This window comes from Myotis myotis, unplaced genomic scaffold, assembly GCF_014108235.1.
Source record: "Myotis myotis isolate mMyoMyo1 unplaced genomic scaffold, mMyoMyo1.p scaffold_m19_p_12, whole genome shotgun sequence".
Taxonomy (NCBI): domain Eukaryota; kingdom Metazoa; phylum Chordata; class Mammalia; order Chiroptera; family Vespertilionidae; genus Myotis; species Myotis myotis.
Genome location: NW_023416316.1, coordinates 28,294,827 through 28,319,469, shown reverse-complemented (window position 1 = coordinate 28,319,469; position 24,643 = coordinate 28,294,827). Strand labels below are relative to the sequence as shown.

The following is a 24,643-nucleotide window of genomic DNA, read 5'->3' as shown; positions in this document are numbered from 1 at the left end:
GTGTTGATGTGTCACAAACAGTGTTCGGAGCTTCGAGGTATTGGATGGTGTGGGTGTGCTGATGGTCAGATAGGCTCAATCTGCCTGGACAGTGAACGAGCAGGGAGGCCCCATGTGGTGCCTCCAAGAAATTGAGATCCAAGGAAGTTGATTGGCCTGGACTCCCCCCACAGCAGCCCTGGAGGCCCCGTCCTGAATGAGGCAAGAGCTCAGGACAGGACACAGCATGAACTAATTCAAAGGCCAGAGGTTTTCTAGAGGCCTCGGACCTAAAGAGGAATTAGAGCGGAGTGAGGAAGAGAGACACACTTGGAGATGGAGAGAAAATGAGAGACAGAGCAGGGGCAGAGACGGAGGACAAGGATAAGGATGTGGTGGGCAGGGAGGAGCAGTACTGGCGGAAGGGGAGCCTGGGAGAGACAGTCCTGGCTGGCGGGAAGTTCCAGGAGCGGGAGGAGGGGCTGAGGCCAGGAGGCCCCCAGATCCCACCAGGCCTAGGCAGCCTGGACAGCGTGGGCGGTGGGGGCGGGGGCAGAGGCCTGAGCTGTCCAGAGGCTGGGGGCAGGGGTGAGGCCATGGAGGGAGGCCTGGCCCCTGGCAGCTGGCTGCAGGCCCCCCACCAGGGAGGGGGCGGACTGGGTCAGGGGCCAGCTTCTGGGCTGGGGCGGCTGGCCATGGGGTAGGCTCCCACTCCCTGTGGCGTCGCTCCCTCCCGTCTGAGTCTCTTGTCTCTGGCTCTTTCTCCTTTTGCTCTGAATTCAGACCTGGCCTTCCTCTCAGCTCTCAGTATCCCCACCCCAAGGAGCAGAGGACTCAAAAGCCATGTCTGGGTTCAGGATTCATGCCTTATCTCTTCCTGGGCTACCACAATCCCACACACTCCAGGGGCAAACCCCAGTGCTCAGGGGAAAGGATCCCACCCAAACATAGACACCCCTTCCCCCCACAGAAGGGGTCAGAAGCTGAGCACCAGTGGGAGGGGGGGCCAGGAGAGAGGCAGGGGGAGTGGTCCCCCAGCTCTAGCCCTTGGCTGAGGCTGTGGAAAAGGAGGCAGCCCGATGTGAGTGAGTTGCGGGGGGGGGGGGGGGGGGGGGGGTATCCGCACCTGCTATTGTGACCTCCGCAGCCGGAGATGAGGGCCTGGGGGGGACAAGATTCCAATGGATTTTGGCAGCAGCCTGGACTCTGAGTGCTCAAACCCCCCACCCCAGCCTCTTGCACCATGGGGACCCTGAGATCAGCATGTGCATGCCCTGCTGCACGTGTGTGGGGGTGTTTTGTGGGGGAAACCTGGGGCCCTCCCATGATGAGCCTGGATGGGCAGCTGGGAGGTGTGCTGAAGAGGCAAGAATCCGAATCCCACCAGCCTGTGCCCACACCTGGAGCTCCACTTCAGATGGGAGCTGCCTGGTGACCTGGGCATGGGCTTGTATATGCACATATATGTAGGTCTGTGTTTATGCAGCCCTCTAGGTGCAAAAGGTCTAGGCTTTTTCCCTCAAAAGTCAACTGGCCCAGCCAGGCTGGTGTGGCTCAGTGGTTGAGCATCGACCTATGAACCAGGAGGTCAGGGTTTGATTCCTGGTCAGGGCACATGCCCAGGTTGTGGGCTCGATCCCCAGTAGGGGGTGTGCAGGAGGCAGCTGATCAATGATTCTCATCATTGATGTCTCAATCTCTCTCTCCCTCTCCCTTACTCTCTGAAATATATATATATATATAAAAGTCAACTGGACCTGCCTCTCAAACGGGGAGCAGGTAGACAGGTAAGTTCCTATCCTCCCTCTGGGCACATGGGCTCTGGACAGCTTCACAGAACCTGAGGGCACATGCACCAAATCCCCCATCCCTTCACCCCAGTCCTGAGTCTCTTCTGGCTTCTAGAAGAACGAGGAGGATCCCTTACCTAGAAAAGGCCCACACACCAGTCAGGTTAATTCTGTGGAAGTAGGTGCTGCTCCTCTTGGAGGGACAGAATGCTCAGCAGGAGGTTGACAGCTGGAAGAACGCCATGAAATGCGGCGATGGGCAGACCCATGGGGCTGAATGAGACGTCTCTTAGCTGACAGGGAAAGGGCTCGAAGAAAATGAGGCAGGGGCAGGATGGAGGCTGCAGGGCCTTCCGTGAAGACAGAAGAATGGACAAAATAGCTTTCCAGATCTCGGGGCTGGAACAAAGACCTATTTGCCTCAGCATCTCCCACTATGCTTCACCCCTGGCCCCATCACTGCTATGGTGCAGACACATACTCAAATACACTCAAATACATAGACAGAAGCCTATGCTTGTAAGTTTGTGTACACACACACACACACGAGGGCTGGGGAGGCAGTGCACGTGAAGCATGGGTTTGTAACAAAAAGAATGGAAGATGGGGGCGGGGGGGTGGACAGAAACTTCGACTGTCTTCGTGTAACAGTGTCCTGTTCTCCCTACCCCCCTAACATGCACGTACACTGCACACACTCTGAGGAAGCTTCTGGTCTGCTGGGCAAAAGCAAGCCATCCTTCCTCCCCCTTCCTCCCCTCCTCACAGTGGGGAAGCCAGAGCAATCTGTTCCTGATGGGTAAACACAGGCATGAGTACGCACACACACACGCTCACACACACACCAGCGATTCAGGGTCAAACAGCACCCAGTGCTCGCTTCACCCGGAGTCCCCGCACACACTTGAGCTCTCTCGACCACCTGGCAGGCCTCCCCAAGGTCCCCACCTCCACATACACACAGCCAGAGCTTTAAAGACACACCCAAAAGCCTCTTGCAGACACTGGCTCTCAGAGCCTACCATCATGGCCACACATCACGGCCTCCCACATGGACACCCGCTGCCACAGCCTCATACACGCTGGTGTGCGTGCACACACACATTACAGTCTCACACACACAAACCCTCTCACATGCGCTTACTCAGAACAGTGATGTTCGCACATATGGACACCATCACACACTCAGAACAGGCGATCTTCCACATAGATCCCATTGCACCTCCAGAGCCCCTCAGCGACCTTTAGCCCCTCGCACCCCTGCAGCCGGCGGCGAGAAACACAGAGATCCACCCTCAGAAGAGTGACTCTATATTCTGGGCGGTACTTGGGGGGAGAAGGTAAAGCTCAGGGTAGCCTAAGGCAGGAAGGAAAAGGGAAGTTCTTCACTGGTCCCTAAAAAGTAAGGAAATAACTGATTATTCCCTAGGCCAGCGGTTTTCAACCTAGTTCACCTCATGGCACACATAAACTAATTACTAAAATTCTGCAGAACTCCAAAATCTATATTTTTTGCCAATCTGACAAAAAAATGGGTATAATTTTGATTTATTCACACTGGATGGCTATTGCTGTGTTGGCTGTTTTGTCAATTTTTTTTTTAATTTGACAGTCTAAGGGGGGGAAAGTCAGTGCCTTGGACTAAATAGTCAGGTATTGCACGTTTTAAAGGTTTTTATTGGCACACCAGTGTGCTGTACGTAGTACACCGGTTGAAGACTGCTGACCTAGGCAGCTACTTCCTCCCCTAACCCCACTCTCACCAGCATCTGGAAATGAGGGCACCTCCAGGCCAAACAGGAGGAGTGAAGAAGCCCCTGGGTGAAGAGATGGTTGCACTGGTAGGAGCAGGAGCCAGAAAACCCCAGAAACCAGCTTACTCCCTAGGCCCCTATGACTCCCCTCCTCACCCCCTCTTCTCTAGGATGAGAATCAGCAGCAGCTCTCAGCCTACCTATAGGCTATGTGATCCCAGGCCCCTTCAAACAGATCTCAGAGGGAAGGGGATTGGGGGGACTGGAAGAGATTAACCCAAGAACATGTGCATATATGCAGAGCCCATGGACACAGACAATAACATGGCAAGGCTTGGGGGAGACCACGTGGGGGGGAGACCACCTGGGGGGGAGGGGGACATCTGTAATAGTGTCAACAATTTTTTTAAAAGCTGCATGCCCACAACTGTCTATAGGGCACCGAATTTTAGGCCTGGCTGCAGGAGGGGAAGGAAGGGGAAAGAGATGGGGCCTCAACCTCAATCCCCAGCCAAAGCACTGTCATCACTGTCAGGCCCAAAGAGAGATGGGGAGAGCACGGGCCAAGCTGGTACTCCCTACTCCTCTAAGCAACCACTGAGGACAAGAATCCTGAAATGTCCTTGGACCCTGCGCCCACCCCACCCCCTTCCCGCCCCCATGACAAGAATGGACACCATGTGGCTGTCCAGGCAGAATGGAATCTAGGCTGTGCTGGCCAGGCCCCAACCAGGGAACAACTGGAAACGCTGTTGACACCTTCACCACTTGCCACTCCAGGTGTGTAGCTTGGACCCTGAATCCCCATCCTGAAGGGAGCCTGATAGGGCTCCATGGAAACCAGGCAGGGGAGCAGACACCTGGCAGCAGGACCTAAGGAACAAAGGCAGGGCAATCCCATAACGCCAGGTGGGAGAGACCTGTGGAAGGCAGGCAGGAGGAACAAAAGCAGGCAGGCAGCAGGGTCTTAGGGTAACCCGGGTGACAGGGCCCCAAAGAACACGGGCTATAGGGGCCCCGTGAAGCCGGGCCGTGGGGACTCAAGTTAGCTAGGAGGTGGGGACAAATGAAGCCAGGCAGGAGGCCCGCAGCCGTGAGAAGAGAAAGATACCAGGAGCTCAACCCCCGGGCTCTCCCTCGGTAGCCCCCTTCCCACCCAGGTGCGGGTCCCCTCCCCCGGGCCAAGGGGCACGCTCAGAGCCCCCTCCCCGTTGGCCTGGGCCGGCTGCAGCCGGCGGGCCCCGGCCCCATCCCGGAGACCTCAGGAAGTCCCAGTCCCTCCCACCGGCGGCGGAGGCAGGGGGGCCGGGGGGAGAGCGCGGAGAGGAGAGAGACAGCTTGGCAGGGGGAGCGCGGGGAGCAGCCGCGGGGGGCGGGGGCCGAGAAAGGAGCGGGAAGCGCCGAGGCGGGCTGGCTGGCAGGCGCGGGCGGGGGCGTCTCAGCGGCGGCGGCGGCGGCGGTGACCAGTCCCGCCGCCCGGTGGCCCGCGGCCACTGACCTGTGTCCCCACGCAGACGCCCCGTCGGTGCCTCCGGCGCTCCGTGGGTCCGCCCGGCCCCCCGCGGGCATCGGGCCCCCCGGGCTCGGGGCTGGGACCCCAGCGGCCCGGGAGGCAGAAGCCGCCCCCCTCCCGAGAGTCCCGGCCGGCGGGCGGGCGGGCGGGCGAGGGGCCGCGCGAGCTGCGAGCGAGCCGGCGGGGCGGCCAGCGGGCCGGGAGGAGGGGGCAGGAGCGCGCCGCGAGCGCACGGGGAGCGAGCCCAGCGCGCGGAGGGAGCGAGTGAGGGACGGCAGGCAGTGAGGTCATCCTTTGAATCTAATTGTCTGAGTCAGGAGGAGATGTGGCACTTGATGCGGGGCGACGGGAGGGGGCAGGGACCCTCCCGGATCCGGGCTGGGGGGGGCCTCCGGGACCCCGCCCCAGGCGAAGTTGGCGGGGGCCAACTCCGGCAGACCCCGGCTGGGCTCAGGGCTGACCTCTGCTGCCAGGGGAGTCAGAGAGCCCTGGATGTGGCGCCCCGTTCCCCAGATGCCGGCGTGGCCACCTTCTTACTCTTTGGGGGTGATGGCGACCCCTCCCAGGCCCAGGTCACCTCCTGCATTTTTTAGGGTGATGGGAGACCCCCAAACCACCTCGGCTCATCTTCCTGCCCTCTGAGGATAAAGGGGGAACTTCATCTAGCCTTCCAAGTTACCTTCGTGCGCTTAGAAGCATGGAGTCCCCATTTCTATTCCCCATGTTACTGCTCACACTGGAAATGTGGGGGAATCTGAGCACTGAACCCCAAGCTCACCTGAGAATGACAGTGCAGCTACCCCGTCCTTCAGTTACTGCAATTTGCGGGGGGGAGGGGGGAAGAGCATGAGGACCCCCACCTGACCCTGAAGTCTCCCTATTCCCCACGTCCAGCCAGACTCTAGGGCCTCCAGGGGCTGCCCAGGGAGCCAAGCTGCTCATGTTAGGGGCGCCGAGAAGGCAGCTGGCCCCTGGGCCTGTCAGGTGTGCACACCCAGGCGTGCAGACATGAGCACATGCACACATGTGCATATACACACGGGGGGGGGGGGGGCGGAGAGCAGCTGGGGATGCTCACACCAAGGGCCACACACTCCTCCCCTCGCCCCCATGGGGGAGGGGTGATAAATATTTCAGGGGCTTTTAGCTCTGAAGGGGCTGAAGCTGGGGGAGGGAGGGGGATCCACGATGCCTGATTAATGGGGTTACGGGCTTGGATCAATCCGTCCGCCTGCTGCTCCCTCCTCCCCCCTCCTCCCTCCCTCTGCCTAATGCGCTTTATCAGGAGACGCTTTTCTGACTTGGCAGCGTCGGGTGTTTTAAATAGACCCATTTAGAGCAGGGGTTGGGGGAGAAAGGAAAGGGGGGAAGGGAGAGAGATTGACACAGGCAGGGAGACAGAGACAAATCAGGAGAGAGACAAGCTCCAGAAGAGAGAGACCGGGAGAAAGACAGAAGGAGATGCGGAGACATGGAGATGGGCAACTGCGGATGAGACGCCCACAGAGGCTGAGCTGGGGGAGATGGGTGATGGGAGGCCAAAGGAAAGCCAGGGGTCCAGGAGCTGAAATGAAAAAACTAAATAGAGACGGAGACAGAGAGAGGAAAGGAGCCACTGGCAGGGGGAGAAACCCAGAGAGAGGCTCTCTGCAAGGGCTGAGTCTAGCCTGGGAGACAGCAGATATCTTTTATTTCCAAAAACAGTTTTTCATCCACTTTGTTAAATTAAAAAGCCGTTTTTAAAGTGGAGCTGGAGGTGCTGCTGGGGGAGGGTGGACAGAACTGCCAAGTCCTCCTTCCAGCCTCCTCAGCCTTCACAGAAGCTGCCTCAGCCTTACCCCCCCACCCCCCCCCGGGGGGTGTTCTCCAGCTCCCCTGCTCTTTGTGATCCTCTGGGATCCCTGAGGACAGGGTCAGGGCATCGGAGCTACTGTTCATTGGCAGGAAGTCCTTTCTGCTGTCTGGCTTCAATCCCTCCTGCTGCAGGAAGCCCATTCTCTTGCCTGACCACTAGCCTGCCTTCTCCACCTCCTGTTCCAGCTCCCTAAGGTGTTCCCAGTCTAAGGGGAGGATTATGTGCCCTCACAGCTCAGTAGCTCACTTTCCCAACAAGCCATCAGACTCCTCCCAGGTGTGCCCCCTATAAATATTTATCAGCTATTAATAAATCTGAACTTCTATCAGATACCCCACTCCATGTCCTTTGGCCCTCTGGGGAACAGTGAAGATGGAAGCGTAACTCTCTACAGCCCTCTGGAGCCTCCCTTCCTCCTCTTCAGAACCCCAGCTCCATTTTAAATCTCTTTAATGGCCATGTGTCTGGGATACCTCACCCCACACTGAACAGCACCCCAGTCCTAATTCTGAAGGGTCAGTCCCCACCACTCCCGAGCCAAGCCGGGAAAATGGCCAGTCTGTTTGGGAGCTGAGATGAAAAGCCCGCTGGCCTTTGTGGGCTTCTGGCGGGTTTTGGACAATAGGCCCTTCCGTTCCGCTCCAGTGCCTCAATTCCTTGGACAACCCCACCCCTAGGCTGCCAATCCAGGGGCCCTGCCTGGATTGAATGAAAGGCGGGAAGAGTTAGACCCAGCCCTATGGCTGGCCCCAGAATATTTTAGACTTTCTGACCCCCCCCCCCCCGGCCCCCATCCCATCTCCTCCAAACCCAGCTGCTTCCCTAATCAAGCCAGAGAGATGCTTTGGGGGCAGAGAGGGAGCCTGACAATGAGACAAAAACACACTCCCACATCCGGGATTCAGTCCCCTCATGCAGAACCCCGTTTTCTGTACTGGCTGTGCTCTTGCCTGTGTGATTGTGGGTAAGTCTCTCCCCCTTTTCAGACCTGTTATGAGAGCATGAAAGGCCCCAGGAGGAAGAAGACAGGGGAAAAGAAGAAAGGGATCTCAGGCCCTCCTCCACTAACGTCCCCCAACCTACAGCTCCACCTACCATATCTGCCTGATGCCCCGAGACTGACCTCCTCCCCTGGGTTCCCAGCACATACCTCTTCACCACCGGCCACACACCGAGCACATCAATGTCCTCCTCCTGCGGACCCAACTCTTCCCGAGACTTCCAAAACCAAGGGGGCGGATGATGTGACAAGGCTGAATTCTAGAAGGGCAAAGGGCACAAATCAGAGGTCACAGAGGAGCCACAGGCCTTGGTCCAACCCACAGTCTGTTCTATACTCACAACCCCCTGTAAGAAGGGGAGACTCGGGCAGGCAGCAGAAGCATCCAGAAGAAGAAAAGTTGGGAGTAGTCCAAAGTCCATGTGGCACCCCTGGCGGACCTTAGGTTCTGAACCACAGGAGCAAAGGGAGACCAGAAGCCAGTGGCTGACACCACATACAGATATACACTCTCACATTCACCCAGACACCCCCAAATCTCCACACAACCAGTTCTCAGACATCAGTACCTTCATATCACACACATGCATTCTCACATGCGTCCTCACACAGAGACACATGGCCACGGGCAGGGCATAAACACTCACCATCTTACCATCCTCTTCCTCTGCCTCGTCACCACTCTGGTTTATTGAGCATTTGTTACATGCCAGGAACTGTTAGGCACTGTATATGCATTATCTCATTTAATTTTCTTTACTTCTCCATGAGGTAGATTATAGTACTATTCACATTTGACAGTTGAAAAAAACACCTGATATTTAGGGAGGTTAAGGAACCTGCCCAACACCACACAGCTGATTAGCTCCAGAACACAGATTTGAGTCTCCATTCCAGAGCAGCTTTCCTTCTATACCAGTTTGCCTCTGCGGATCTCTCTTACCTGCTCGGTGCCTTTTCCAATAATAATACAGTAGCAGCTCGCAATTGTTCAGGCTCTTTGATGAGCCAGATACCATGCTAAGTACTTAACATACATTTTTGCACAAAATTATCAGGATAACCTTTGGAGGTAATTCTGTTTACATTTCACAGTTGAGGAAACTGAGGCCCAGAGAACAAAAGCACTTGCCCAAAGTCACACGACTTCTAGTTGGTAAGAGAGCTGCCATTGTACTCAGGATTATCTTAAAGGTCACTGATGCTTCTACAGGCTCCAGTCACTTACCAAGAGCCCTCACCTTCTACAAGACCCTAAGACAGTGGTCGGCAAACTCATTAGTCAACAGAGCCAAATATCAACAGTACAACGATTGAAATTTCTTATGAGAGCCAAATTTTTTCAACTTAAACTATATAGGTAGGTACATTGTTATTAACTTAATTAGGGTACTCCTAAGGCTTAAGAAGAGCCACACTCAAGGGGCCAAAGAGTTTGCCAACCACTGCCCTAGAAGATCCTCGGGGTCCAAATGCCCCTCTTCCCCCAAAACTGGCCCCAGAGGCATGATCAGGTGCCTAAACACATACTCGTGAGAAAGGGATTCCGTGTCATCCAACTCCTCCCAGAGATGCAGAGAAACCACCAACCAGAGAGAGATGGCCAGAAACTAAAACGAGGTGTTAAGAGACAGGCTGGCTGGTGGTAACAGATACAGACATACCAAGAGATGGGCCCAAAGAGAGGGAGGCAGAGGCAAAGCGACACACATCGGGCCAAAGAATGACAGAGGTAGTTGGAAAAAAAGACAATAGAGGGAGAGCAGGGCACAGGTGGACATGAAAAAATGCAGACAGATACATGCCAACAGACACAGAGACACATATAGAGCCATCCAACCTTCACAAGAAAAGGTCTGTGAAAGCAAACAAGGCTCAGGCTGTGTGGCACGCATGTGTTGGGGGGAGCATGCAGAGTCTGTATCGCTACGCAGATTACACCAGCTGCTTCCAGCAATTTCATCTGATTAATAATAAATGCCCCATAATTACAGCTGCTCCCCCAGCCCTTCTTCCTGTTTTTTGTCAGCTGCCGCCAGGCCAGCCCTCTATGGACCCTATGGCCCTCTCCATCCTCACCTGCTGCCTTCTAGGAGGCTGAGAGGACAGGAGTTGATGGAGGAGGCCACACTCCCAATCTGAGGGGGAAGACCCATTTCTCAGTCTTAGATTAATGCCTTCTGCCTCCAAGCAAAAGGTCATCTCCCTTAGGTCTCACTCAGAATTCTCTCTCTACCCTCGGTATATAACCTGTGACCCTTAATACAATCCAGTCTAGGGGCCCCAGTCTGGGATGCAGAAAAATGAACTCTAAACTTCCCTTGCCCATTCTTTGTCACTCACTGGCTGAAAGAAGTCTCCATTCACAAACTTCCCCTTGCCTTGGAACCCCCACAGGCTCAAAGGAGGAAGGGGCCAGGGCAGGAATCCGCACCCTATCATTCCCACCCCAGCACCCCCAGAGACTGTCCACTAGTGTACCCTCATGGTCTGGACACTCAGGGGGCTCTGCCTCCCATTCCTGAGCCCCCCTCTTCCTACCCAGGTCCACCTCCGCCCAGGCCTCCCACCCTAGCTCTCCGAGGCAGCTCTATCAGAATCAGCTGCGGGTTTGTGCTGATCTGTTTCTAATCGCTGGGGCCTGGTTCACGCTTGCCCCCCCCACCCCACCCAATATTGATTCCATTATTTGGAGAGTCATTGACGTCAGGGGCCTGGATGGATGCCAAAACAGCGTTCTCTCCGGGCCTGGGCCAGGGCCCAGCCCCCCAGCCCATGATTTCAAGAAGGCGCCCAGAAAGGTCAGCTCAAGGACCAAGGTCACAGGGCATCTGCCTCCAGAGCTGGGCTCTTTTTTCCTTTGTGGGATCACTGCACAGCTCCTTTCTCCAGGGGAGAGGGGCTACACAGAGGTTTGAGAGTCAGAGGTCAGGTGGAGGGGGACTATAAGAGGGGGGGCTGCAAGAACCTTATTAGGACTTGGGCTGTAAGGGAGGGTTCTAGAAGGTAGAGATGGGGACAATGGCTCAGAAAAGTCAGTTGGCCCTAGCTGGTGTGACTCAATTGGTTGGGCATCGTCCTGTGCACTAAAAAGGTTGCCACTCGATTCCTAGGACATGCAGGAGGCGGCTGATCCATGTTTCTCTCTCACACTGATGTTTCTCTCTCTCTCCCTTCCTCTCTCTCTAAAAATCAATTTGAACCATCTTTAAAAAGAAAAGTCAACTTGGAGAAGATTTTTTTCTTTGCCACAGACTTATTTTGGAACATCCTGAAGCTGGACTAGAAATGGTTACTATTGACGACTTGATTTTTATATCTGATATCAGACATATCTTCTGATACATCTCAGAAGGAAATTCTCTGCAGTGCAAGATAACAGATTACCCTAAATGTTGCCATAATTTGACTAAATGGCATTACTGGTTTTATAAATCTTTGTTCTATATAAAACAAAGATCCTGTCTCCTGTGCATCTCCTGCTCACGCTGCCTCAGTTTCCCCACTCTCCCAGTCTCTCTTGGCTCTGCGTCTTTCTGATCAAGATGCAGCCATCGCTACACCAGCCAACACTTGCAACTCCTAGGCTCTGGCTGGACAGGATATTTTTAGGATCCGAACCCTGTGTTCTCAGACAGCCGTTAATAACCAATACAGACAGTCCGTGGTGCCCACAACAGCTTAACAACTTCAAAGCCCAGCCTCAGAAGCTCAGAGATGGGGTCCATTGCCTCGGCTAGAGGCCAAGAAACCCAGACCTAGAGAAAGGGACACGCTCACAACGTGGGGAAGAAGGGCTTCCTCACCTTCTGAGAAACCCTGAGGCTGGGGAAAGAACAGAGGTGACCTCGGAGCTGGGCCACAAAATCAGGGTCACTGCCCTGTCCATTTCCCATAGTCCAAACCTTTTCAAGGAAGAAGCTGCCTATCCTCTGCTCTCCTTCCCTAAGTACGAGGAAGTCCTTCCTTGAGACAAGCCTACAAATTACTCAGGGGTCCTTTGAGCTAAACAGGAATGTACAACAGAGGCTGTTATATCTCAAGCCAGAAACCCCAGGGAGCCCCCCCCATCTCCCGGTGGTCTGTCCCACTCAACAGTTGTTCATTCCTCAACATATAGTGAGCACCTACCCTCTCAGGCACTATGCTGGGAGTTGGCGTTACAGTTCTGCCTATGAGGAGCACTCAGTCTGATGGAAGAGAAAAAGATGTACTGTTTAATCAACACGGCCCTTCTACTGTGTACCAGGTCTGTGCCAGGGGCAGGGTACTGAGGGGAGCAAAGCAGACCCAGTCCCTGGGTCCCACAGAGCCTACAGGCAATTACTATGCAAGCTTGCTGAGTGTTGTGAGGGTGAGGTACAGTGTCTGGAGGGGTACACTGACTGCTCTGGTCTGGGAAAACCAATCCTCCTGCAGGAGTGAGGACTCTTCTGTTCTAAACCCCAGGACCAGCCCTTGCACTGACTAGAAGTCACCGCCGTAATCTATCTTCAGTTCCTTCCACTATAGCTCTAGCCCCAGCTTCTGGGAGCTGGTTCCCACAGCGGCCCTGTCTAAATCAGTCCCCACATCTGCCCCAGTTCCTCCTTCTATCCCTTGTGTCCCCCAGAGCTCCCACCTCTGGTGACCCCCAACCCAGCATGGCTGTTCTTTGGGACCTCTGCCCTCGGCAGAGGCAAAGGAGGTGGGGGGGGGGGGAATCACCTGCCTTCCCAGCTCCTCCCCACAGGAAGCCAAGAGCCCTGGTGGGTGTGGTCACTCAGGGCCACGGGAGTTTACACAGCTGATGTCCCATGGTTGGCCTGGAGGAGGAGGTCAGTTCTCTCTCCTCAGCTTCCATGCTCTCTGGGACACCCCCCCCCCCACAAACCAGGCACACATGGTCCCCCCCCCAACCCATCTGCATTTCAAAGAAAATCCACTCCATATGTTTCCGATTCATTTACACTTCAACTCACCATGGGGGGGCAGAGAGCAGGGCGCCTTTCCTCCAAGCCCCCCACCCTCATAGGAGGGCTGGAGAGCATGTGTCCCCTTCAGGGACAGGAGCTGTCACAGTCCAATCATTTGAGCCTGAGGGCCAGGTCCTGACTTCCTGGGCTCCCATAGGGTGGTAATACATCTCAAGTACCCCACCCGCTGGCCCCATAGTGGAGGGCATGCATGTAAAGCCCAGGCAGAGTCTCCAGGGCAGGTAGAGGGCTAGGGTTGATTGCAGCCTAGCCCAACACAACACAACCCCCCATCCTCTAGGGCCATTGTTCTTCTGAGGGGTAGAGTGGAGAGCCCTGGGCATTCCCTGGAGACAAGGAAAGGGCTCAACAGGTATTCCAGGAGACCTTGTGTGCTGTAACATAACCGGGACCCTACCCCTCTTCAGCCAGGGCAGAGAAGAGAGAGTGGGTTCCAATCCAGTGTCTTCCTCCAGCTACTTTCTCAGGGGCTACAACCTCCCTTAGAATCAGAAACTCAACACCCTTAGAGGGTCAAAGGAGCCAGAGGCCTACCCCCTCACCAGGTCATCATCGTACCCCTCCCATGGTAAGTATGACTGGGATGGAGCAGATGTCTTGGGAGGACATGAGTCTTATTTCCACACACCTGACTCTCTCTACCACAGAAGGGATGTGCATGAACAAAGCACATGGGAGACTCTAAGAGTACATATCATCCCTTCACCAAAAAGCTACTCAGACCTTCCTGCCAAGAGCCTAGTCACCTTGGGGAAGTAAAGGCAGAAGGTTTAACTGGGTCAGTGTTTCTGTGGTAGGCAGTTAGACGGATATGAGCAGAGCAAGGACGATGGGCCAGGTACAGAAGGTCACCAGGTGAAAAGCCCCTGGATGCCTAGCAACGGATAATTGTAGTGGGGGACCCCATCCCCAGGGTTACCTTCCTCCCCTAGCGTATTGCTGGTCATTGAGTTTAGACCCCCTGACCTTTCCTCCTTAGAGATAACATCAGGCTTCAGTTGAATTTCAACTCCAGGCTCAGAAAAGCAGAAAAACCAGACAAGGGACACCAAGGGTGACCTCAGGACCAAGCTGCATTGAATAATGACCCCCGCCCTGGCGCTGACCAATCAATCAGTGGAGACCCCCGACCCTGAAAGGAATATTCTATTGAGATCCTCCCATGGGACCTCCCCTAAGATTTCCGCCCTTAAAAGCTTTTAGTTCGGAGGACCCAGTGCGCTCTCCCCGCTGGGAGCATGCCCATACCTTTCCCTTCCCCTTCTTCTTTCCCTCTCCTAAGGCTAGTCACCTTTTATCTTCCTCTCTTTCTAAGCTCCAAGGGCCTGTCCTTTGCCTCTATAACTTGTTTCCTAAACCCATGTCTTCTACGAACTGCTTCTTCTGTAATCACCTCTGTGATTTTTCTAAATAAATTGTTGGAGTCTTGGCTCTGAATTCTTTCCTAGCCAGAACTCAAGTACCAAGGTTGCTGAACCCAGGTCCAGTCTGACCCTACCGTCTAACACAAGGGTGGGCAAACTTTTTGACTCGAGGGCCACAATGGGTTCTTAAACTGGACCGGAGGGCCGGAACAAAAGCATGGATGGAGTGTCTGTGTGAACTAATATAAATTCAAAGTAAACATCATTACATAAAAGGGTACGGTCTTTTTTTTTTTTTTTTTTAGTTTTATTCATTTCAAACGGGCCGGATCCGGCCCGCGGGCCGTAGTTTGCCCACGGCTTGACCTGGTGCCGTCCAGCTACCATGCCAACATTTTCCCATCATCCTCTCCATTAGCCCACTTCCCAAGTGAGAGATGTGACCACACCTGTATCCCTGCCCTCCCTCACCCACCTTTGGAGGGGACAGGTCTTGTAGCAGTCTCAGCTTCTCACCCCAACTGCCCTGATATACACCATAAACCAAAAGGAAGCATGGCTGTATATGAATATGAGTTCTGAATTCCACTGGGAGTATGAAAACCACAGTGTTAGTGTGCAGTTGAATGTCTGAGCCTCAGGATAAAAGTGTAACTGGGTGTGATTCTAAGTGTGAACCCAAGGTCCCACGTGAATATGAAAACCTCAACATGAAAGCAATGAGTCTGAATGTGAGCACTAGGGCCCTAGTGTGTATCTGGGTATAAGGGTGAGTTTCATGGAACCACCAGGGATGTCAGTGAGTGTGAACTTTAAGATGGAAGTACAGGTTTGAGTGTGAACTCAGGTCACGGCATGCTCTGACACTAAGCTGCAGGGCTGAAGTGCGAGTTCCAGGATTCCCACACAAGTCAGTATAAATAAGCACTAGAGTCCTAGAGTAAGTGTGAGTGAGAGCCCCTAGTCTTAAGGGCATTCTGAATGTGAATGCTAGGGTTCATCTGGAAGTCTGAGTGTGAACACTAGGTCCCTAAGCGACCCCAGGATGGAGGTGAGAATCTTACATGAAATCGATCGCTAGAGCTCTAGTCTGAATCTGAGTGTGAGCTCTAAGCTGGAAGCATGAGTCTATGACCTGTGCCCTATGTGAGGCCTCGAGTTCACATGTGAGCCCCAGGTTCCTCATGTGAGTCTGAGTGTGAGCCCCTAGTCTTTTTTTTTTTGTAGTAATTTTTTATTGTTGACAGTATTACAGATGTCCCCCCATTTGCCCCCCTTCACCCAGCTCCCACCCTACCCAGGCCTTCTGTGTCCATATACATTCTTTGGTTAACCCCTTCCTGTTCCCCTCCCCTCCCCTCTGAAATCTGTTGGTCTGTTCCAGGCATCCATGCCTCTGGACCTGTTTTGTTCGTCAGTTCATTTTGTTCCTTAGATTCCACATATAAATGAAATCATGTGATATTTGTCTTTCTCTGACTGGCTTATTTCGCTTAGCATAATCTCCAAGTCGATCCATGCAGTCACAAAGCATAAGAGAGCCTTCTTTTTTTTTTACAGCCGCATAGTATTCCATTGTGTAAATGTACCACGGCTTTTTTAATCCACTCATCTGCTGATGGGCACTTGGACTGTTTCCAGAACTTAGCTACTGTAAATAACACTGAGCCCCTAGTTTTAATGTGACTCTGAGTATGCGCCCTGGGATGTGTGAATGGAATAAGCTCCAAGGTCTTAGCATGAGTCCAATTGTGAGCCCTAGGACCCCGGTGAGATTCTGAGCATGGGCTCTAGGTCTCAATGTAAGTCTGTAAGCCGAGTTAGGATAAAAATGTGAACCTAAGTGTGAACATAGAGTCCCCATGTGAGTCTGACTGTAACCTCCAGGAATGAAGGGTACAGCTGGATAGGAACCCCAGAATGTACGTGTGCACCTGAGTGTGAGTCCATTGTCCTGGTGTCATTCTGAGTGTGAGTCATGTGCATTTAAGTGTCCCAGTGTGAATCTGAGTATGGATTCCAGAATCCCAAGAAGTCTTGAATGTGAACTTTAAATTCCTAGCGTTTGGATAAGGCTAGGGCCCCAGATCGAGTATTAGCCTTGATGGAGTGTGAACCTTAGTTCCATGTCACAAATCCTGACCAGGAGCCCCAAGAACCAGTCCAGAGGATTCGTGTGGGTTTGAACAGTGGCAACAGGGAGGCATAGTTTATTGAAGACATACAGGCCCCTCTACCCCACCCCAGCCCAGGCTGGCCCTACAGACATAGGACTATACAATTGTTGAAGCCCCATCCTCACACATGCAATGGGAGCCATCACACCCAGAATTAGACACACAAAAATAAGCTGTTTCAGAGCCCCTGGACACACAGCAATTACAGATACACAAACACACCCAGCATCTCGGACTCCCGCCACCTCACTCATTACAGCCACACGAACGCCCCTCGTGACACAAACACAATTAAGGCTAGTATTACAGGCAAAATAACTAATGTTACAGAAACACTCCGAAAGAGGCAGGCAGGCAGACACACACCCAGTGTTTCAGACAAGCTGTCAGCCACACAGACACACACAGACGCTTCTCAAAGAGAGACTAGTCGGAAAGAGAAAGAAAATCCTGAATTTTCAACAAGGCGTGAAATAGTCCTGCCCGCCTGAAGCTACTGAAGGGGGGAGGGGGCCAAGGGAGAGCTGCGCGAGAGCTAGACGCAGGAGGAGAGGCTCCGGAGAGGAGAGCTGTCCGTCTGGTGACCTCCCTGCGGCCCAGCCCCCACGCACGAGAGACACACTACTCCGAATAACACAGGGACACCCAGGCCAGCTCCCACAGAGCCGCGCTGGAGGAGACACACACCGGCGGACTCACAAAGAGATGCGACTACACCACACACGGACTCACACGGACACGCAACACTGGAGGACTTACAAAGAGACCGGAGGAGACCCACTACGTGGAGAGAAAGCCAGGCACACTCACGGGGAAACCACGGAGGGGCTCATGCCGAGACACACACACACACACACACACACACACACACACACACACGGGGGTTCACACGGACACACAGACACTGGCGGACGCGTCCATTCAAACCACTAGACGCTCTGAGGTCCAGGTTTCTGCCGGAGAAGGAAGCTACCTCCGGGCGCGCGGGGGTCGCTGCGACCCCCGCTCAGGAATTTTCCCAGACCCCGCGCGCTCTGCGGAGGGGTGAGGGAGACCAGGGGCGCCAGGTCCATCCAGCCGGGCCACCTTCCCCACGCCGATCGTCCGCCCCCACTACCACCACGCCCAACCCCCCTGCTCGCCCGGACGTGGGGGGGGCCTCTTCTCCGACACCCCAGCCCCCGAGTTTTCGGGCAAAGTTTCCTGTGAACTTTCCCGTCTCCCCAACCCGTTGGAGGGCCCACGCGTGTCCCTCCCTCTTCCCGCGCGCACAAGAGCCGCGGGTCTGTCGGTCAGCCCGAGGATTTGAGGGTTCGGCCGCGCTCGATCCGCCGCGGGATACTCACCGCGCCCTCGGACAGCCCGGACTCGGCGCCGCGTCCTTCTATCGCCCCCGGCAGGGAGCGAGGCAGGGAGCGCGGAGCTTACACCGCTGCCGGATCCTGCTGCCGAGCCCTGCACCGCGCCGGCTGGAGCCACCGCCGCCGCTGCCGCCGCCCGCTCTGCACCGGCTCCTCGGCGCTCAGCCGCTTTAACCCCCCCATCCTCCTCCCTCCCTCGCGCGTCCCCTCCCTCCTTCCCTCGCCCATGTGACCGCGGGCGCCCGCTCGGCCGCGCGCGCCCTCGCTCCCCTCCCCCTCCCGCCTTGTCTCCCCGCGCCTCCGCGGCCGCGCGCCACGACCCCCTCCTGGCCACGGCCCCCGCGCGCTCCCACCTTGGCCCGCTCCCGTGCCTGGCACGCGCAGCCCGCTGGCGCGGGCACACTCATTCTGCGCGGGCCTGTGAGCCCCCTCCCGGTCTCCTCGAGCTGGCACACGCCGCCCCCACCCCGCTGACACCCTGGCCCGCACTGGCACGCGTGGCCCCCTCACATTCGCCCATTCTCGGGAACGCCCTCCAGACCGCCGTGACCTCCGCGCTGCACGCGCAGCCCCGGCCGCGGGTCTCAAAGGCGCGCGCGCGCACAGACCCACACCCACTCGGCCGGATTCCCTGGGGCTGCTGGGCGCGCACCCATCCCCCGGGGTCGCTCACTCACACTCCTCACTCAGCCCTGGCCAGGTCTCTGCGGCGCACACTCCCGCACGTTTAGGCCCTGACGACCGCGTACCCACACCCTGGCACACCGAGCCAACTCGCGGGAGGGCCCCGCCGGCATCTCCCTCGGAAGAGCGCGCGCCGGACCGCCCAGGCCCCACTTTGGGCAGAGGAGGCCACTGGTCTCCGCCCTTCCCCTATTCCCACCGCCCCGGCAATACGCACACTCCCCCCGAGAGGCGGGAAGGGGGCTTTGTGCTCCCATAATCTTTAGTGGACGAGGCTAGGCTGGGAGCCCAGGTCCTCACCTCCCACCAAACCTCCCGTGACACTAACACAACCACCCTCTCCTTCCTCACCCCCCACCCCCACCCCACACCTGGCCTGGGGAGAACCCTCCCCTGGGATTCAGGAGCTCGAGTTTTCCTTCTGCAGCCTGGGCCTCTTCGGGGCTGGTGTGCTCACTTCACTGGCCCCCGGGCCTCCCGCGTGGGTACAGCCGTGGGGGGGGGTGTTAGACAGCACCAGAAAGGGTGAGTGGCAGAGGCGGAGCACGAGTGGCCCCCTCCCATCTCCACCCCACGGATTTTTCCCCTGACCTTTGACCCATAATTCCTGCGCTCGCACCTCCCGGGAGCCGCTCCGGGGCTGGGGGCGGGAGAGAGGGAAGAACGATCTCGCCGTTTCCTCACTCCCTTCCCCAGCAGGCTGCCCAGAGCGCCGGGCCCTTTCCCAACAAATGCCTCAGGGACTCCCATGGCAGAGGAGAAACCTTCTTCCCGCCACCGTCCGGGCTTTCCACTTTCACTTCAGTGGCCGCAGAAGCCCCTCGGTGCAACCGGCCGGGGTCAGGGGCCTGAGGCTCAGAGAGGGCCGGCTGGGGTGTAAGGACACACAGCGCCCTGAATTGTGGCGCCCAGCTGAGCCCAGCCACCCCCATCCATACGAGGTGTCCCCTATCAGGCCTCTCCCGGGCCCCAGCCTCCAGGCCCCTGGGTCGCAGACCGGGACCAGATGGTGGGTGCCAGGGAGCGGGGGCGACGGAATCTTGGGGGTCAGAAATGGCCCCTTCCCGTGCACCGAAAGGGGCGTGGTTGGGTGCTCAGGGGGTTGCCCTCTCCGAGAGGGAGAGCCGGCGTCGCCACCCACGGGTCGCTGGCGGACTGATTTGACCTCGGGATCCTCCAGGGTCCGGGGCTCAGCCTGTTTCCGCCAGGTTGGGAGCGGCGGCGAGTTCCGCCCCGACCGTCTCCGCCTGGGCACCCGAAGGCTGCCGTCGGCGGTGCCTAAATCCGCGGGTGCCGGGGCAGGGCCTGCGCGGGGCAACCGGGACCAGGAGCCGGCCATGTAGGTGTGTCAGAGAATGAGTCGGGAATGAGCCGGGACTAGGGGCGCAGGTCGAACGGGATCCCGGCGTCGGTCCAGCCGCAGCTCCTCCGGCGCAGCACCCCGCGGCCGCCACCGCGCGCTTCCCCAGGGCCGCAGCGACACCTGGCGGGCGGTGCCGGACGCGCGTTCCCCTCGGGCTGCCGTTCCTGCACAGCGGCCGCGCCAAGCTACGAAACAACCAGGGTGCGCCCCCCCCCCCCCCGCCACGCCCTCCCTCTCGCCACCAGCACCTGACCAGGACCGATTCTCTTCCCACCTGAGCTGGACAACAGATCACTCCTGGGTTTCCGCTCCTGCCGCCTCCAATGCCGTATCTGCACACGAGCTTCTGAGCTTCCTAAACCTCCGTGTGGAACCCACCGGGACCTCACTGGCCCTGGGGGCAGAAAGCCCTGGCAGGTCTGGTCCTGTCTCCTCTCCAGCTTTATCAGGAGCCTCATCCTCGGCCTCCCCAGCTTTGCACCAGACCCCTCCTCTAACCTATCCTTAAGCCAAACCCCAGTTAGCTGGCACCCTCCCCCCAGTTCCACCCCATCTTCACCATGCCTCTCCCATAAGAGGCAGCAGGAAATAATCCCCCAGTTTGAAGCTCTTGTGCCCTGCAAGTGGTGGGGGTCTCATATTTGATAACCCTGGAAGGCCCTGGGAAATTGGGGGACGTTCTCCTTGACTTTGAGTTCCTGGAGTTTCATACCCACCATTGAAGAAGGCTCTGGGGCAGGACTTTTGTCTCCACCCTCCTCCACCCTGGCAGGTGACCTAAATTTGGAACCCTTCTCACCCCCCACCCTCAGGAATCAAGCCTTTGGGTAGCCAGGACCCTTCCCCATTCCCACTGATGTGTGTCCTAAAGGAACAAGCCCCTCCTCCCATGTCTGCCTTTTCCAGTTCTCCTCCCCAAACGGTGCTTATTTCTAACCTCTAGACCATGGGGCACATGCCCACCTGGCTGCCCAGTTACAAACACACACTCACACATGGGCTGTGTCTTCCCTACGAAAGTCAGGCACACACTCAGGTAAAGTCACACGTCGGGTCTCAAGGAGTCAACGCCTATATTTAACCTCCATGTGGCACCCTGGGAGTCAGGGTCCCCTGCTTGGGGCTGGGAGCTGGAGGGCCCAGAAGGGCGAAACTCCCCGATTCACAAGCTTATTCCATCCTGAGACGGCACACGTGGACACAGGCTCCCAGCCATGGACTCGGCCACACCGCATGTCACACACTCTCTCAGTCACACTGGGGTTTGGCGGATTGGGGCGGGCTCCAGGAGGCGGTTACGTAAACACCCTCCTCGCTCCCCCTCGCTCCTCCTCACCCCCCCCCCCGCCCCCCTGCTTCCTCACGCAGTGCCAGCGCCCGGGGCGGCTTGGCCGAGGCCCGGGAACAGCTCGGCCTCGCGGAGGCTCCAGGCGCCGAGAAATCCGATCCTGACACAGCCCTAGGCCGAGCAAGGGAGGGGGGCCCAGAGCACCCACACACGCGCGCGCGCACACACTCACACACACACACACACACACACTCCGGGTGCGGCCCAGCCCCCCTACCCCCCCCCACCCCCCCCCACCCCCCCCCCCACCCCCTCCCGACCACTCACTTCCATCCTGAGGCGGCTCCCAGCACCAGCCTGGAACAGCACTAGGGCCCACTCACAACACACCCATCCTCTGGAATCCTGTCATCTGAACCTCCACCTAAGCGTGCCCTGACCTTCCAACCTCTGGCACCAGAAAACAGCAAAGATTCCCTAAAGGTAGAGAATAGGCGAGGGCTAAAGCCCCCAGGGAGAATGTACGCAGTCAGCCTGGAATTGCCCCTCATTTCTCAGGAGCTGACTCTTCTTCCCCCCTCCCCTCTAAAGCCAGCCTGACAGAAAGAGGTGATTTCACTCCTGTTCCAGACCCCTCCACCCCCCCCTCCCCCGCTCAGATCCGCTGCCAACTGATCCCAATATATTCTCTCAGAATTCCAAATTACTCGAGAGATCCAAGTCCTCCCCTCCTTCTCTTTAACATCCTTCCTTCCTCCTTGGTTGGAAGTTCTAACTCTAGTCTAACCCCAGTTCCTTCTGTTTTTGCAAAGAAGGAAGCTTGAGGGCAACCTGAGACGCTGAGGATGAAATCTCCAAAAGGAGGAAGGACTAAGGCTCAGGAAACCCCTGGAAGTCAAGAGTCTAAGAGAAGGGGAGAGAACGTCCATGCCTGGCCCCCGGCATAAGCCCCCTCCTCACTCTGCAGCCCAGACTCTCTTTTATTTTTTAAATATAATAGCTTCTGAGTATCTGCCTGCGCTGCTGAGGCCAGGCAAAAAGGGAATTTCCCCCTAAGTTCTCTGTTAATGAACAAAACATTTCATGTTGAAATGTCTCCTCTGCCCCCAGCCCAGTGTCTCCAGGGTCCCCCAGCCTGACCAAGCAGGGGGACCACTAGGATGGAAATAACAGAATAAGGGATAGCCCCTGAGGAAGCATAATTTACATTGGGGGGCATATTTTTCATAAATAATTAGGGTGGCTTTTTTTTTTCCACTTTTGGCTAAAATTACCCACTCCTGTGGCAGCGTCCCAGAAAGGGCGGCAGAAAGGGCGGCCGGAGCTGTCCCAAGGCCCAGGACATGGCCCCCCTCCCCTGGGCAAGGAGCCTTCTCCAAGTTGTTTTCCTGGTCTCTTCCTCTTGGATGTTTTTTTGATTATTAATCACATTTTCCATCCACAAGCTTGCTCCAGACCCCCTCCCCCTGGGGTCAGGGCTGGACAGAGGAAGGTGGGGCAGGCTCCAGGAGGATGAGGTGGGGACAAAATGGACAGTGACCCCTGGTTTGGGCTAACCTGAAAGAGGCTGTCACAGATCCTGTCCTCACCATCCTGGTACATAGTAGGACCTTAATAAACACAAGTGGAGTGAATGAATAAACAGGTATCTAGCTTTCACAGCACACAGCTGGCAATAGAAAGCAAAGCCCCTAGTGTTGGTCTCCTGAAGCTACAGATAGGGAAACAGCTCAGAAAGGGAGAGTCACCTGCCCAGAGTCACACAGCAAGTTAGTGCCAGGGCCAGAGCAGGACCCCAGGAATGCTGATGGCTCCCCCATTCATAAGGAAGTCATAAATATTTATGGAGCACCTACTAAATGCCAGGCATTGATCTAAGTGATTGGATACAGCACTGAACTAATAAAAAATCCCTGCCCTATCAAGGATGTGGAGCAGCTAGAACTCCACACTCTGCTGGTGCAAGTATAAGCTGGTACAACCACTTTGAAACACTGTTTGGCAAGATCTGCTAAGCTGAACATATGTATACTCTATGACCCAGCAATTCCACTCCTAGATATATACCCAGAAGAAATCATTGTAAAATTCACAAAGAACAGTCATAGCAGTTTTATTCATAATAGCCTCAAACTGGAAACTATTCAAATGGATGCATGCATTGTGATATAATAACAGCCATGGGAAAGAATCAACTATAGCTACACACAACAAAAATGGATAAAGCTCACAGACAAAATGTTAAGCAAAAGGGGGGAAAAAGAACTAGAGTTAAAAGAATACATATTGAGTGATTTCATTTATATAAAGCTCAAAAACAGACAAAATTCATTTATGGTGATAGAAGTTGGAATTGCAGTTATCTTTGTTGGGGGGAGGGTGCAACAGTGTACAACATTGTCAAAATTTGAGCAGTGCACTTAAGGTTTGTGCATTTTACTGTTTACTTTTTGCCTTAAAAAATATTTTAAAGTCCCCTGCTCTCATGGGACTCACATTCTAGTCAGGGAAGATGGTGAGTATATAATTTATCCATGTGAGAATGCAGTAGCTAACTCCATAGCCCCCTCAGGCAACAGGTGACAGCCTAAATGTCATCTAAGAGAAGCCTAGACGAAGCCCCTTTGTCCTCTCCCATAGCGCCATACCCTTTCCTTATAGTAGTTAGTATGACATTTTTAAAAATATATTTCATTGATTTTTTTTACAGAGAGGAAGGGAGAGGGATAGAGAGTTAGAAACATTGATGAGAGAGAAACATCGATCAGCTGCCTCCTGCACACCCGCTACTGGGGATGTGCCCGAAACCAAGGTACATGCCCTTGACCAGAATCGAACCCGGGACCCTTCAGTCCTTAGGCCAACGCTCTATCCACTGAGCCAAACCAGTTAGGGCAACATTTACCTACCTAGTTACTTGTGTGGTGCCTGTGTGAGCTCCATCTTCTGAAACCTCTAAGCTAGGTCTGCCATAGAACAGGGGCTCCTAAAACTGAAAATAGGTTTAAACAGATAATGAATGATGCAAGCAAGCAAGCAGGAGTCAAGTCCCAGGGCACAGAGAGGAAGCCCATCTGGGTGCTTCGCAGCCTCTAGGGATGGGAAACAGGGTTTGGTATCCAGCCAGGGATTAAATGGAGACCCAGAAGGCAGGCTGAGAGGCTCAGAGACCACATCCTGAAGCACCTTTGTTGCCAAGGCCACGCAGGCCTGGAAAGGCATAAAGTAGGTGAGGAGTGGAACCTGGTTTTTGTTTTAGAGAGATCATTCAGAAAGGGTGGTGAGAAAGGCTAAGGCTGGAAGCGGAGCTGCCAGGGAGGAGGTATTTGCAGTGACCCATAGGCGAGAGACCTCCAGCCTGATCTGGGGCAGGGCCATAGGGCTCAAGACAGAGGACAGGAGGCACTCAGATTCATCTTCTCCATTTGCCCCCATGAACCCTGGAGGAACCCCATGTCACTCTTTACATAGAGAACAGGCCCCGAGACACTTAGTTCAGTGTCTGCTCTCCCAGAACCCTCCTCCTGGGCAATCCTGTG

General features: G+C 55.5%; 1 protein-coding gene across 7 annotated transcripts in view; it reads right to left on the bottom strand.

Annotated features, from left to right (window-relative positions):
• The window catches only part of CNTFR (ciliary neurotrophic factor receptor), a 41,632-nt gene extending 21,424 nt beyond the window's left edge, over nucleotides 1–20,208 (bottom strand). For 2 of the 7 annotated variants that reach the window (XM_036330531.1, XM_036330525.1), the window contains exons 1-2: nucleotides 17,755–17,944; nucleotides 8,042–8,151 (exon numbers count right to left, since the gene is read on the bottom strand). The gene's annotated coding sequence lies outside the window, so the exon portion shown is untranslated. Of the gene's footprint in view, nucleotides 1–8,041; nucleotides 8,152–17,754; nucleotides 17,945–18,122; nucleotides 18,143–18,446; nucleotides 18,543–18,824; nucleotides 18,850–20,090 lie in introns of those variants that run through there. The other 5 variants (XM_036330526.1, XM_036330529.1, XM_036330527.1 and 2 more) reach the window with 5 other exon arrangements.
• Between the last annotated feature and the right edge of the window lie 4,435 nt (nucleotides 20,209–24,643).